Raw genomic sequence first — 15,897 nt, forward strand, 5'->3', positions numbered from 1 at the left:
TGCCACTTGCAGTATTGCATATTCTATGAATAAATCACATTTAGATTCCTTTAACCAAATATTGATTTTCCCATATATGTTTTCATTACCGTCACTTATGGCTGGGATCCTCAGAGTCCTTCTTGTTTTGGTATACTCTGAATGCGTTATTACAGGAGCTGGAGCATTGTATGTTGTGCTACACTTGATACTAGTCAGTCCTTATACGACTGTGAATACTAATGCTCCTCTTGATTGCAAGCTGCTTTACAGCTACACATACCTTTGAAGCTATATGGTTGCAGCCATCAATGTTTATACCAGTGATGTTTCTTATACAGGCCCAGATGATGAGTTAACCCACATCTTTATTATAAGTTCAGCACAGTTAGTGCAGAGAATTAAGGCAATGACCTGCTTTCTGTGTTACAGGGTTTGATTTCCTCAGCCTTACTTTGCCTACTGTGTGACCTTGAACAAACCATTTAACCAGTTAGTGCTTTGCAACAATTGGATAAGCTCCTCAGTGGTCTCCTGGACTGCACAGCTAGTAACTACCTATAAACAACAAGACCTATACTATTAAAAACTTCACCAAAAACTGATTGCTGTTCCTGTTCACCAGACTATTTCAAAACCATAATTATGTTTTCATTAGCATGGACAATAGCTTCCTTATTTTACAGTTTTTGTAGGCCTAACCAAAGCATTTTGATTCTTTCAGTCACTATGTGATGCTTACAAAGTTAACAGGCCTTTGAAAGGCAAGCAAGTTGGTCCAGGAACTAGTTTAAAAAGAGATTATTTTATCTTTGGAATAAAAGTTTAGAATCTCACTAGGTAGATACACCTGCTTGGTGTTTCTTCAAGGCTCTGTCCTTGGTTCTGTGGTAGCCATCTTATCACTGGCAGTGTAGATATTGATGCTTATGGTCTTTTAACAGCCTTGAGTATGAATGGTCATTTTTCTCAATGGACAATGAGAGACTGCCACACACATTGCATTTCCAAAGCATTATGCAAAGAATTCATCACTAAGAAATAAAGTCCAAGGCACTCACATATTATATCTCAAAGAAAATAAGAGTCAGATTGTTTAACACACTGCCAGGTTGTTGAATGTTGCTGCTAATTGATATAAACAAGGCCAAAATGATTTTCTGGTACAGCTGCCAGCATTTCTATTCCTTGGAGGCCTGGGTGGGCCTGTATTTTTTCATTCAAATGGCATGTATCCCAGGTTCTTAAGAATAATGTACAAAAAGATTTGAGTGCTTGCCAGAGAATTAATGGATAGCTGTACTGTAGAGACCTGATGAGCAGTTTGATCAAAGAATACTATTGGTTTACCTGGGTTATCATATTCATAGGCAGGCCTCAGCAACAAATACTGATTTTTCTTCCAGGTTCTCTTTACTTCTACCACTGCACATAATATTTCTCGCTTTCTGTCTCACAGCTCCTGGACCTGACCACCGGTATACTTGTAAAGAGCATTCCCAGGGATTGTCTTTATTAAAGGTTATATTGTAGTATTGGATATGTGTGGGACAAGAACTAACACAGGCAATCTCACCTGTGACCATTTCACTCTGGAGTAGCCTTCTGTTTGAGTTACAAGGAGTAGGGAGTCCTGGTTCATTCATAAGAGTGTAGAAGCTCTTTTTTCTGAGCTGTTGAAGTAATTTTTAAGAGATAAGTCAAGTAGCATTTCCAAGGATGGTCTTTATTAATGGTTATATTGTAATTTATAATTGTAGCAGATGACAACAAGCCCAAAAAGAGACACTTTACTATATTTTTCTGTGTTTTAATTTCTCCACTTCTTTTGGGTTTCTAATACCATGATGGGAATGGATCCCATTCCTAAGTCAAAGTATGATTAAAGTCCATAAAATTAGTATTGTTTCAGTCTTTGATGTTAGCCAGAAGTGCTCTTCACAGCACCTGCAATGTGCTCAGTAATGACTCCTTCTGCAATTTGTACAGAGTTACATGTATTGGTAACATATCTAAGTACAATTATACATTTTTTATAAGACCTGTTGCTCCTACTACTATTGGAACTGTCTGGGTATCCTTCTTCCACACTGCCTCATTTCTGCCTGTGAATCCTGACACTTTATGACTTTGTGTCTCTCTCTATGTAAGGCACTGTAGTCACTGGGTGTAGCAATTTCAATGATCTTCTTTTTATGGACCACTATATCTGGTTTTCTTGCATTTATTTTTTGAACTGTTGGTAATGGGTGATCCCATGTGATATAAATTTCTTAATTGTCTATAATGCTTTGTGGCTCATGTTTCCAGTGTTTTTCAGCTACTTCAATATTATAATGTTTGCACAATCCCCAATGCAACAGTCTTTCTACATTATTATTCCTTTTAGTATATAGTCCTTGTGCTATTAGTATATCACAAGCAACAACAAGATGTGCGACTCTTACCAATTCTGTTTTACGAAACCTATGTTTGTCTGTTTCTCTCACATGTTCAATGGACTTGGTAAACCAACGTGCATGTACATAGTCCGCTATCTTGGGCCACCAATATTAACCTTTCATCTTTTGGTTTAAATTCACCTCTCCTTAACCATTCCTGCATTTGATCCTGATCAACATGAGGTTGTTCCAAGAGTTTTCTATACTTGCAACTATATTTATGTATTTTCCACATTTTGTGCCTTCTTGTCTGATCCTTCATCTTATATTCTTTCTTTTGTTTTTTGGCACATTCAGTTGCTGCCTGATTTTTATCTACTTCTGGTTTGATTTCCAGTCCTGATTGACGCCGATATGCTTCTGCTAAACTAAGCAGGAAAGTCATCTTAGACTTATTCTCCTCATGTTTCCAAACATTCACTATGTTTAGGAGGTCAGCAGATATGTATGCAGTCCCACGATTGCAGATCTATACATGTAATTAATTTCAAGAAGGCCCATACCTCCTTCAGAATGGAGAATCTATAGTCTTGGTATGCGCTGATTTTTATAAATCATTTGTTGAGCATGAAGCATCCTTCTTGTTTTCCCGTCCAACCTATCCAACACGTTTTGGGGCCAATCATTCACTCCAAAACACTAAATTTGGGCAGAAAGATCAAATTGATTTATAGCTTGATTTTTTTCTTCCTAGATGTCAAAGCTGTTTTCAGTATTAATTTGTCTTCTAAAATATTCCTTACTAAGTTTTATTCGCATTTGTTCATGTTTTATTTTTGATCCTTCATCAATTCCCAAATATTTATATACTTCCTCTTGCTCAAGTTTTTTATATCACATTCCTGTCCCAAACTAATGTTTTCTTGGTGCTACAGCTTTGCTGCTTTAAAGGTTGCTTTTGCACATTTATCAAGACCAAATTACATTCTTTTATCATCTGAAAATGTTTTGACCACTTGCAGTTGTGCTTTCAGTTCTAATGAAGTATACAATTTTAAATCATCTGCAAAAAGAAGAGAAGTCTTTACACATTGTTGTCTTCTGGGAACAAAACTGTAGCCATAACTTCATCTGTTTAGTAGACAGCTTAATGGTTTAAGGGCAAGACAAAAAAGCTGCAGTGACAGAGAGTCACCCTGGAATATCCATCTTTGAATTTTTGTCCCTGGAATAATAATTTGTCCTTTATCATGGCTTAACTGCACAGTAGTTCGCCACTATTTCATGGTTGCTGTAACGTAATCAGTCATTGTAGGGTGTATCTTATATATTTGTAAGCATTCCTTTATCCATGAATGTCGGATAGTGTCAAATGCTTTTTTGTAGTCTAGTCATGCCTTACTTCCCCTTTTTACAGTTCTCCATTATGACTTTGTTTAACAACAAATGATCCTTTGTTCCATATGACTTTTGTTTGTTAACCTTTGTTCTATTGCCATGACTGAGTTTTCTTCTAAATGACTTTAAACTCTCATCAATTCCAGTGTATAGCTTATACATCGTTGGAAGGCATAGTGGCCCTTGTTATGTACTATTAAGTTGTTATTATTATGTTATCTATGTATGACTACATGTATTCTAAAAAACTGACCCTATTATGGTTCTTTTAAAAAATAAGAGTACCTCACCCAGAACAGTGACATGAGGACCCACCTCTGAAACTTGGCCAGGAGTTAATGTTTGTCAGCAAGCAGATGGTGGTTGGTTGATTCATGTAGTTCAGTCAAACCTGGGCGAAAAATGCTGTTTGGAGCCACTGTGTGAGCTCATAACCCATAGGGTGAAAGGAGGGGAGGATCCAATAAAATATCATTCAGGTGACCATAAGGAACAGAACAGACTAGGATGGACTACCCCCTGGAAATGACAAATGGATCTTGTGAAATGGAGTATCATCCCACTGTTGGGAAAGGAGACAGAGTTTGTGTTGGAGATTGAAACCTATCAGCTAGATACAACTGTCTTACATCTGCACACAACATTAGTGCCAACTAGACCTTGACTAAGAATGCTCTCTCTCTCTCTCTCTCTCTCTCTACCTCTCTTTCTGTCTCCTGATGTAGGGTTGCAATTTGGTAATGCCCCTGGTCAAGTGCCACTGTCTGGATGCCATATAGTTGGAATTTACGCCAGTAAAAAACAGGGTCACTTCAATGTAACTCAATGTTTCAGAAAGGAAAATTCTGTCTGTTGTTTGTGCATATTCATCTAACAGCTATTCTGAGTTCAATCTTCTACACCTCGGATATTGTCATTCGTAGTGTGCCACTGACTATGAGACTTCAATGCTTAGAGTAAGATGATGGAGATGCCCAGAAAACCATGATAAGGAGGGATTCCTTACTTGACTTTGTTGATCATGGTGTTGAAATTTAAAAAAATATGTGTCAAAATGAATTTTCTCTAGGGCTATTATTTCAGACATTACAAATGGTAAAATGGATTTCTGTATTTCAGACCAGAAACATGTTTACAGCAGCTGTATGCTGAAAGATAGATAAAGCTCATAATACTTTGTTATGCAACAAGGGAATATTATAGTTTGACCATGTCTTGCTACATGTTCCATAATGGATGTAGTCTTATTTGTGTGACTGCATGGAAGAAATCATGGAAACATAGTACTGTTTTGAAAATCTGTGGAAACATAATGAGTATTTGGTTGGAAGGAAGTTTCCAGAATACTGCTTCATGTAAAGAAAGTCTGTAGCAGTCTACCATGCTAGTTAGTCTATTTTAGACTATGAGCAATAATGTTAGTCTATGTTATACTTCACTCTGTGCTGCTAATCTGTTCTGGTAATCAATGTCTTGCCTTCAACTGCTTTCAACTCTTCATGGATTTACTAATTATTGATAGTAATAAAAAACCTCTAACACTGGTGTGCTCAGACAGTTTTTCTAAAACAATCTAGCATGTTATCTCATTTGTCTATAAAATTTATGACAGACAACAGAAAAGAGAGAGAAAGCAGTGGCAGAACAGAAGGAATTATAATCCCATCTCTTCAAATTAGCCTTAATGAATATACCCTGAAGCATCTTTAGTGAATGAAAATGGGAGGGCTTAGGCAGCATGACATCGGCTCACAAAAGAATACATCATGAAAAAATGGAACTGCAATACAGGTACTAAGTTCAGTATCTCATTATTAGATGCATGGACTATGAGTCTATCTAAATTCTTTCAGAGCATTTTTACCTAGAAGCTAATAAATTAATGCTTTTCAGCCCTAAAGATAATGAAATGCTGTATGGTCTAGTACAGTAAAGACCAAAATAGTTTCTGCCAAACAGCAGAAACTTTTAGTTATGTACTTACCATAACTTTAGATGTTTGGGATCCATCTCGCCTACATTCAATACTGATGGGTTCGGAGCCGATCCCTCGGCTCCGACTCGGCACGCTATGCTATAGAGCGAGGCCTCTTATTGGCTGAGCTATTTCTTATCCCAGGATGCACCACCACTAATCCCCCAGATCTTGTTTGTCTGCATTCATGCACACATGCACAACTTATTTATATAACATTGTTAGATGTTTCAAGATGAAACAACAGGATTCGGACCTTCTGATATCCTCTGATCTCCAAGGAAGGGGGAAGGAGGGTGGGTTATTAGAATGAGTAGATGGATCCCAAACATCTAAAGTTATGGTAAGTACATAACTAAAAGATGTTATGTGATCCTATCTCACCTACATTCAATACTGATGGGACAGCGTCCCTAGCACCTAAATCATGGGTGGCTCATTGGAAAACACTCCTGAGTACTGTGGAACCAAATGAAGCTCGTCCTCTAGATGCCACATCCAATATATAGTGGGAAATGAAAGTGTGCGGGGAAGACCATGTAGCCGCAGCACAAATGTCACTAATGGCAAGCTTAGAATGAAATGCTATCGAAGTAGCCATAGCCCTTGTAGAATGAGCTTTGACAGATGTGGTAAGCTCTTTGTTAGAATAAGAATAAGCTTGAGTAATACAGTCTCTGATCCATTTGGCAATAGTGACCTTTGTGACGGCTTTGCCCAATTTATTGTCTGCAAAGGATACAAACAACTGATCTGTTTTCCTTGTTTGTTTGGTCCTATCTAAATAAAAATGCAACTGCCTGTGGACATCTAATGTGTGGAATATGAATTCCGCTTTGTTAGAATACTTCAGAAAGAAGACTGGAAGTTCTAATGATTGTTGTAGGCAGAAACTGGAACAAACTTTAGGGACAAAGGAAGGATTTGGCCTGAGTGATACTCTGTCTTTGTGAAAAACCAAGTACGGAGGTTTTACAGACAAAGCTTGAAGCTCTGAAACCCTTCTGGCAGAAGTAATCACCACCAGAAAGGCAGTCTTCCACGATAGAAATTTTAAATCACATGTCGCTGCCGGTTCGAAGGGGAAGGAAGTTAAGGCGCGTAACACCACATCGAGATCCCATGGAGGAGCAGGATGAGAAATCGGAGGTCTTAAAAGCGCAGCACCTTTCAAGAAGGTCTTACACAATCTGTTGCTCATTAAAGGTGGGTTTATAGATTCATGAAAATTGGAAATAGCTGCCAATTGAACCTTGATGGTAGAGACTGAAGAGCCTTGATTGAAAAGAGAAGTTAAAAATTTTAGTACTTCTGATACAGGAATAGTGATGGGATCCAGGCCCCGGAGTTGAGCCCAAATAGCAAATCTTTTCCATTTGCTAGAATACAATTTCTTTGTAGCAGACTTGTGGGCCAAAGATAAGATGTGTACAACTTCTGGATCCAATGTATGACTCCTGACTATAGTCGGAAGAGGAGGAGCCAAGCCATCAATTTTAAGGTGTGTAGGGACTGGTGGAATAGTCCCGACTGATGAACCAAAAGGTCTGGGATCTGATCCAGGAACCATGGACCTTCCAGAGCATACTCAAGATAGGGGAACCATACTTGACGAGGCCAGTAAGGAGCAACTAAGATCATTTTGCTCCCCAAGAGAGATGCCTTTTGGATCACCCTGGGAAGGAGAGGAACTGGAGGGAAGGCATAAAGCAAGCCGGTGGGCCAAGGACGGGCTAGTGCGTCCATGGGGCTCTTCCCCGGAGCCGGGGTGAGGGAGAAGAACTTTTTGCACTTCGCATTTAGTGGAGTCGCGAAGAGGTCGCAACACGGAACTCCCCATTTGCTGAAAATCTGATTTGCAACTGTAATGTTCAGAGACCATTCATGAGGAGAGAGGATGGTTCTGCTCAGTCTGTCGGCTATCACATTGGACTTGCCCGGGATATGAGTAGCCACTAGAAAGTGTTTGGTCGACACTGCCCATTCCCAAACTCTCATGGCCTCTCTGCAAAGAGGATAGGATCTGGTCCCTCCCTGTTTGTTCAGGTACCAGACAACTGACATGTTGTCTGAGTGAATGGCAATTACGCCCTGAGGGAGGTAATCGTGAAGGGCTTGAAGGGACAGAAGCACCGCCCTCATTTCCAGGATGTTGATATGAAGTAGGGTCTCTTCTGGGTGCCATTTGCCTTGGACTGACCTGCCCAGGGAATGCACCCCCACCCCATCTGGGAGGTGTCCGTGGTCAAAGTGGCCGCAGGAGGAGGTGGAACAATGGGTCATCCCTGATCCAAATTGGAGGGCACTAGCCACCAGCGAAGGTCCCATTTGCAGGTTTCCGTGATCCATATGAGGTGACTGAGAGGGAGTTCCTGAAAGGACCACTGAGCTGAAAGAAGCCACTGAAGAATTCTCATGTGCAACCTTGCCAGGGGAGCTAGAAGAACCGTGGCGGACATGGATCCCAATAGTTGCAGGACCATTCTGGCTGGGGCTTTGAATCTGGGAAGTAAGGCTCGAACTTGAGCCTGTATGGTTTGTATCCTGTCTGTAGGTAGATGAGATGGCAGCAACACAGACTTTGGCCAATTGAAGGTGATTCCAAGGGAATTGCCCAGTGATATAGTGGCTTGTAGGCTCCGCAATAGTAGATGCTTGGAGGTGGCAGTTAGGAGCCAGTCGTCTAGATACAGAAACACCTGGAATCCTAGACTTCTCAGGTGAGCAGTCACGACCGCCAAACACTTGGTGAACACCCTGGGGGCTGTGGTGAGACCAAAGGGCAGTGCACGGAACTGAAAATGACTGCCTCCTAGGCTGAAGTGCAGATGTCTCCTGGACACTTGATGTACCATGATATGGTAATAAGCGTCCTTGAGATCTATGGAGCACATCCAAACACCTTTCTCCAGCAATGGGAGAATGGTTTGTAGGGTGACCATTCGGAACTTGGACTTTTTGACTGAACGGTTTAGAATGCTGAGGTACAAAATGGGTCTCAAGTCCCCGGTCTTTTTTGGCACCAAAAAGAATCTTGAGTAAGTCCCTAATCCGATCTGGTCTGCAGGGACCAGTTGGATGACTCCTTTTTGCAGCAGCTTTGAAACTTCTGAGGCTGCAGTTTCCTGTTGACTGGGTGGCGGGTCCGGGATTTTTTTGGACTGAGGTGGAGAGTGAGAGAAAGGGATGGTGTAACCTCCAGCGATAATTCGAAGCACCCATCGGTCCTGAGTGATACCTTCCCAGGCTTTTAGGTGCTTCGAAAAGCGACCCCCGAATGGCTCCGGAGCTGCACAGTCGGGCAATCCCTCAGGGACTGTGAAAGGCTGAAGAGCCACGAAAGGACTCACGGCCTCCAGTGTTGCGAGGGCCTCTGCCACCTCTGGGACGGCGTCTTCCAGAAGAATTTCCCCCTCCCCTGCCTCTGGAAGGGGGATCGTCCTGCTGTGAGGGGTAAGACTTCTGAGATCTACGGAACCACATTTTCCCCTCCTCTTTTAGCCTTGGGGTAAGGCAGAAAGGGAGTGGAAAATCGTGCCCCTACGGCAGTCAAAGTCTTACCTTCTTGCTCACAGCGGGTCAGTGTGTCCTTTACCTTGGGTCCAAACAAGGAGGACCCATCAAAGGGGGCATCGGCAAAGGAAGACTTAAAGGCCTCCGCAAAATGACACAGGCGGAGCCAGGCTTGTCTCCGTAGAGCAATGCCTGTACCGCCGCTCTACTCGGCCGCATAAGAAATGAGCCTCATGGACGAGTTTGAAATGGATGACAGTGTAGCCAGCTGAGAGCCAACCGTCTGGGCCAGCTCATCAGGCAGGTTACCCAAGAGGGTATCGGAAAGTTCTTTAATCAGATCCCTCTGAAATCTGGTAAAGTGCGTGAGATAGTTCAAGGACCTTAATGTAAAGGCCGCTGAACTTAGGGTGCGCTTACCATACCGATCCATGCTCCTAGACTCCTTATTAGGAGGATGGATGGATGTCGAAGCCTCTGCTACATCTTGCTGGGTAGCAGATGCCACCACCAAAGCATCTACAGCCACACCTTTAGTCAGGAACTCTTTTTCCGGGGGTGCTGACAGGAACTTATTAGGACGAGCAGGCACCGGTTCCACAGAGTCTGGGTGTTCCCACGCCCTTCGACAGATCAAGTCCAAGAGCTTGTCAAAGGGCGGAGACACCCAGGAGGCAGAGGGCTGAGCCCCGAAGGCCTTAAGGAACACCGACTCATCAGCAGAAGGGGGTTTGGACTGCCAGCCGCCTCGTTGTTTAAGGGCTTCCAGGATGTCTGCAAAGGAGACATCATCTGAGGACGACTTAGGGGACCCCTCTGCATCATCGAGATCAGTGTCTGATGTAAGAGACTCATCAGGGGAGTCAACGTGCTTCCTCTTGCACGATCTTTTCCTGGGGGGTTCCTCCGAAGAAGCTTCAGAAGGACCTCAAGGAGGGGGAAAACCCCAGTGGGGGTAACCTCAGGCCCCGGGGCTCCGCTGTCTAAGGACAGGGGGACTGCCAAAGACCCAGTCTCGGTATGCAGGGAAGGAGCTGGGGAGACCGTGGAGGTAGCCAAAGATGATTTGGCTAACGCACTCCTCATAGCCCTGAAGGCGGGACCACCAGAATCCTGGGAGGGTCCCACCTCCGTGGCCACGATGGTAGACGGCACTCCCGCAGCCGACGCACCGAGAGGAAGGCTTGGGACCGAAAACATCAGTCCCGAAGCGTCCCCCCCGGGGCCGACAGAAGAAGTCCGCGTACCGAACTCCGACTCAAGAGCCGGAGTTGGAGTAAGGGTCGGGCCCGACCCTAAAACCTCCATCGGTTCCACCAGCACCGGCTCCAACGGTACTGAGGCTGTTGGAGGAGGAACCATAGTAGCAGGGTGGACCATCGGCTCCGAAGCCGAATGGGCTGGAGCCGAAACTAACTTTTGGAACACCGGAGACTGGAAGAGTCTTAGGAGCACCCTGTTGATGTCTGAATCAGACATCTTGGAGGATCTAGACGACACCGATCGGGTCCGAACCGATTTCTCCATCGGCTCCATAGGACTAGGGGACCGGCTCCGAATGGATTCTATTACTATCGGTTCCGAGGGAGATCTCAAAACAATTTCCCTCGGTGCCGATGAGGACTTCGGTGCTGAAGGGGAAGAGTCTGAGCCGGCAACCCTCATCAGCTCCAATATCAGTGGAGCCGATGAAGGTGACCCGCCTCTCGATGCCCCAGTCCTCGGCTCCGAAACCAGAGGGGTCGAGACTGGAGGCATCGAGGCAGTCCGTTCCACCCTCGGCTCCGAAGTCCGTGGAGTCGATGGAGAAGCCTGCCTAGGTTTTTAGCAGTCGGTTCCGACAAACTGGTCGGAGCCGACGCTTTTTTCTTTTTTGAAGGAGAGGAAGAGGAAGATAAAGCCTCCTCAAAGGATGGCTTAATCAACCCTTTTAGTATTAATTTGTTCTTCCTCTCCTGGAGGACTCTTGATGAAAAGGCGTGACACACACTACATGACTCTTGTAGGTTCTTGGCGCCTAAACAATAAACGCACGAGGAGTGGTCATCCATTATGGACATTTTATAACCACACCTCGCGCACTTTTTAAACCCAGAGGGTCTATGCTCTTTAGACATTGTAACAAACTTCTAAGAATAATACAGACAAAGAGAAAAAAACTAGCAAGTTTTAAAATATAAAGTTTTTTTTTTTTTTTTTTTTTTTTTTTTTAACAAACAATTAAGTACTAAAATGCACAAAACACAGTAAAGGAGGGTCAAGACCCTCTAACTCAAGCAGGTACTTGACACACAATAAAACGCTAGTAATAGAAATAGGGGAAGGCCCCTCTAACTTAAACGGGAAACCTTCCCTTAACGAAAAAACACAAATTCCTCAACAGATTTGGCTAAACACACTCGTATCACAACAATAGCTGTTAAAACAGCTTTTGGGTTCAAAATAAGCAAATTCCTGACAGGAAAAGCCTGAATAAAACAGTACTTAGCCCAGTCAAGTTTGAGACCACGTCCTAGCTTGTAAGAGGCAAACGAGATCTGGGGGATTAGTGGTGGTGCATCCTGGGATAAGAAATAGCTCAGCCAATAAGAGGCCTCGCTCTATAGCATAGCATGCCGAGTCGGAGCCGAGGGATCGGCTCCGAACCCATCAGTATTGAATGTAGGCGAGATAGGATCACATAACATCAATGAGACAAAATATATGATGTAAGCGTTAACTGTCATGCAGGCAGGAACTAATAACGCATCAACTATTATGGCAAAAAAATTTCAAAGTCTGACTTTTTTACAGTATACAGTTTGGCCATGAACTTGTTAAAAGTCTCTAAGCAGTAGCACATGTGAGTTCATCATATGATCTTTGATCTTCGTTGCCCAAGAAAGATTATGAAAATATGCTGTAATTTAAAATAAAAATAATATTCTGCCTGGCTTGTACTCCCAAATAATGACAACTGCAAGGTTATGTTGCTGAACTCTGTCTGGGCAGTTTAAAAAGAAAAGAATCCATTCTACATTTCTTTCTGCAAGAGACAGACTACATTCAATTTGTTTTAAGGCGCCTTAAATCCTATAGCTCCAGACATACACAGAAGACACTGCATTCCATGGGCAGTTTAAAAAGAAAAGAATATATTATACATTTATTTCTGCAAGAGACAGACTACATTCACTTTATTTTAAGGTGCCTTAAATCCTATAGCTCCAGACATACACAGAAGGCACTGCATTCCAAAGCAACGGAGAAAAAAGAAAAGAAAAAAGTATTACACAAAGGGGGATTTTGAGATTTTGATTTTAATAACCATTTCTTTCTTTTCTCAGGTTCTATACACAGTGACAATTTAAAACAGTCATATTTAACAAGATTTTAATTTCATATGCGTTGGTATGCAAACTGAATATAGCAATGACAGTTCAGTTTTAATGTAATAAGTTCCCGATGTTGGTTGCAAGCCAAAGTAATTTGCAATTTTCTAATCTGACAGTTTATTTCAGATTTATTTTCTTTTACTTTTACCTGAGTACAGTGTGGACTTTTGGATAGTGCTACTGTTATAATGTATTAATAGGTTCATAGGTATGTACTAGGCTATCGGGCCCTAGAGCCTATATAAGCCTAGCCAAATGAGATTCCCTGGCTTTTGCCACCCAAGAAAATTATTTTCCTGTGCCCCTGTTGAGCAGCACCACAGCAGTGATCCCCGGGGTAAATTTCCTGTTTCCCATCCAATTGTCAAGATTTCTCTTAAAGATGGCTAATGAGGAGCTCTGCTTGACATGAATGGGTAGCCTGTTCCAGAGCATGGGAAGTCTCTGGGACAGGAATCTATCCCTCCAGCATGTTCTGTTTATTGTGATGACAAGGTTTAGGTCCCTGAAGCATGTGACTCGGAGAGATTGAGATTTCTTCAAGTGTAGCATGTCGATCAGATATGGGTTAGACATAGCTTTGTATGTTAGGCAGAGGTCGCCTTTGAGTAGGCAATATGCTACGGAGTAGAGCTGAAGTTTTTTGAGAAGGTCTGTGTATGGCATCTGTTTGAGTATAGTAATCCTCCTAGTGAGGTATTTCTGTCGCCTTTCTAGTTGCAGATGTCTTGCGAGGTACATGCCAAATGGGGCATTGTACTCTATAATGGGTCTGATGAGGGATGAGTAGAGTGGAATGATGACATCTCTTTTTCTGGAGGAGAACCCCTTTATGATGAGGTGTGCCATGTAGAAGGATTTCATGACTACTGTGACAACGTGATTATCAAAGGAGAGACTACTATCCACCTGTGTCCCAAGGTCTCTTATCACACTTTCGGTGTTTAGTAGGCTACCACCTATGTGGCAGTTCATGGGTACAGTGTTTTTCCCAAAGGGGATGACAGTGCACTTCTTGGCATTGAGCTTTAGGCCATGACTTTGACACCAAGCATCAGTCTCAGTGAGGCCTCTTTGTAGAATGTCCACATCCTTAGGTGAATCTATTATGGCTCCTAGTTTGCAGTCGTCTGCAAATTTCATTAGCCAGAGACTAGCTGTGTTAGCCAGGACTTTAGATAAGTAGTAGAAACAAAACAGGAGAGGACCCTAGACCGAACCGTGTGGTACTCCGCTTGTCACTGCTCTGAAGTCAGATTCAGAGTTGGCTACTTTCACTGTGTGGGTTCTGCCAGTGAGCCAGTTGAATACCCATCTTGTGACAGATGGATTTATGCCTAGTCCAGTGAGTTTATCTATAAAACTAGAGTGGGGGATGGTGTCGAAATCCTTGGTGCGGTCAAGACAGGCTGTGTACACCACTTTACTCTCGTCTATGGCTCCGGTGACTGCTTCAAAGAAGCCAATCAGGTTTAGGAGGCATGATCTACCTTTTACAAACCCAAACTAAGTGGGGTCCAGAGTTTGGAGGTTACCTATGTCTTCATTTATAAGCTCCAGAATGATGCATTCCATGGCCTTGCAGATCAGGCTCATCAGGCTAATGGGAAGGTAGTTCCCATGGTCAGTGGTAGCACCCTCTTTGTGGGGTGGGATAACTGTTGCTGTATGCCATTCCATAGGCACAAAGCCTGAAGTGAGGCTATGTTTGAACATGGTACTTAGGCGGAGTGCCAATTCTTTCTGTAGTTCAAGCAGAACACAGCCTGGGATTCTGTCCGGTCCCATGGATGCTGTGTTCTTGGCTTTGGAGATTGCAGTCTTTACCTGTGTGTCCATGATTACAGGGGCTTTACAATCTTCCTGTATGGAGATGGGCCCTTTGGAGGTGAGGGGGGGGGGTAACATTTGTACTGAACTTGTCTACCAGGATGTTGGCAATATCAGTTGGTTTGGTAAATGTAGTGCCATTGTGCTGTAGTTCCAAGCATATCTGAGTGTTGCCATTGAGATTCTTGACATAGCTGTAGAAACCTTTGTGGTTGTCTTTAGAATCCATGGTGATTTTATTTTCGTAACTAGCTTTGGAGGATTTTATGAGGGATCTCAGCTTCTTGCTGAGGCTGACCAGGGAGTTCCTGTTCTCATGGGATTTTACTCTTTTTTGCAACAGTTTCTTCCTTCTGTTGTAGAGTTTGTTTATGGCAGGAGACCGACAGATTGGCTTCCTTTTTTTGGAGGATAGCATCTTGGTTCTGTTGGGGATGGCACGGTCCATGCACCCGTGTATGTGCTTATACAGTGCTTTTGTATATGATTCAACAGTCGTGTCTCTCTTTTCCATCTGTTTGGGTGACATGAAGTTGGACAAGTCTGACTTAAGAAGCATGAAGTTGGCTTTGGAGAATTTTTTTTACACTGGTTTCCTTAATGGGGGTGGGGGTGGGATATAGATCTCTAGGGTGATTAGCTTGTGGTCAGAACTGACCAGCGAGGAGTTGACCTCTGGCATGTAGCATCTCTTACCCATATTTGTAATGACCAGGTCCAGGATGTTGCTGCCCCTGGTAGGGGTATGGACAAGTTGATCCAGGGCATTGGAATTGATGAATTCCAGAAAATGTTGGGCAGATGAGTTAGTACATGAATAGTTTTCCCAGTTGATGATGGGGTAGTTGAAATCTCCCAATATTAGGGTATTAGGCTGTACCTTAATATTATCCAGTATATCGAGAAACATGGAGTGGGCATCCTGGGGCATGGTGGGGGATCCGTAACAAGCTACAACCTGAATTGCAGTCTTGTCCAGTGGTAGTTGTACTTGGATAATTTTGGATGCATTATGTTGAGCAACTAGCCTGGAGGTGTGCATATCCTTTATGAATATGGACATGCCTCCTCCTTTAGTGTTTTGGTCCAGGATAGGTGGCCGAAAGGTGTGGTAAGAATTGTAGCCTGGTAATGCAGGGGTGCTCTCTGGAGCCTTAAACCAGGTCTCTGTCACTGCACAGATGTCAATGTTCTCCATCTTAATGAGTGCTTTGAGTGAGTGCATTTTGAAGTTTAGACTTCTAGCATTGAGTAGCATTACCCTTAGATTTCGCTTGTTTGTATCTATTATGGTGGTGCATTTGATGTTTGAGCCTTGCCTAAAAAAGGCACTATAGGGGTGGCAAGAGCCTTAGCCAGTATCCGGAATCCCAGAGGCAACAGGTGCAGGCCATCTCTGGCAAAGCATCGTGGCCTGCTGATCATGTCGTCCCAGGCAGCCAGATAC

This window comes from Protopterus annectens, chromosome 9.part0 (assembly GCF_019279795.1).
Source record: "Protopterus annectens isolate FY-2018-M chromosome 9.part0, PAN1.0, whole genome shotgun sequence".
Classification (NCBI taxonomy): Eukaryota; Metazoa; Chordata; order Ceratodontiformes; family Protopteridae; genus Protopterus; species Protopterus annectens.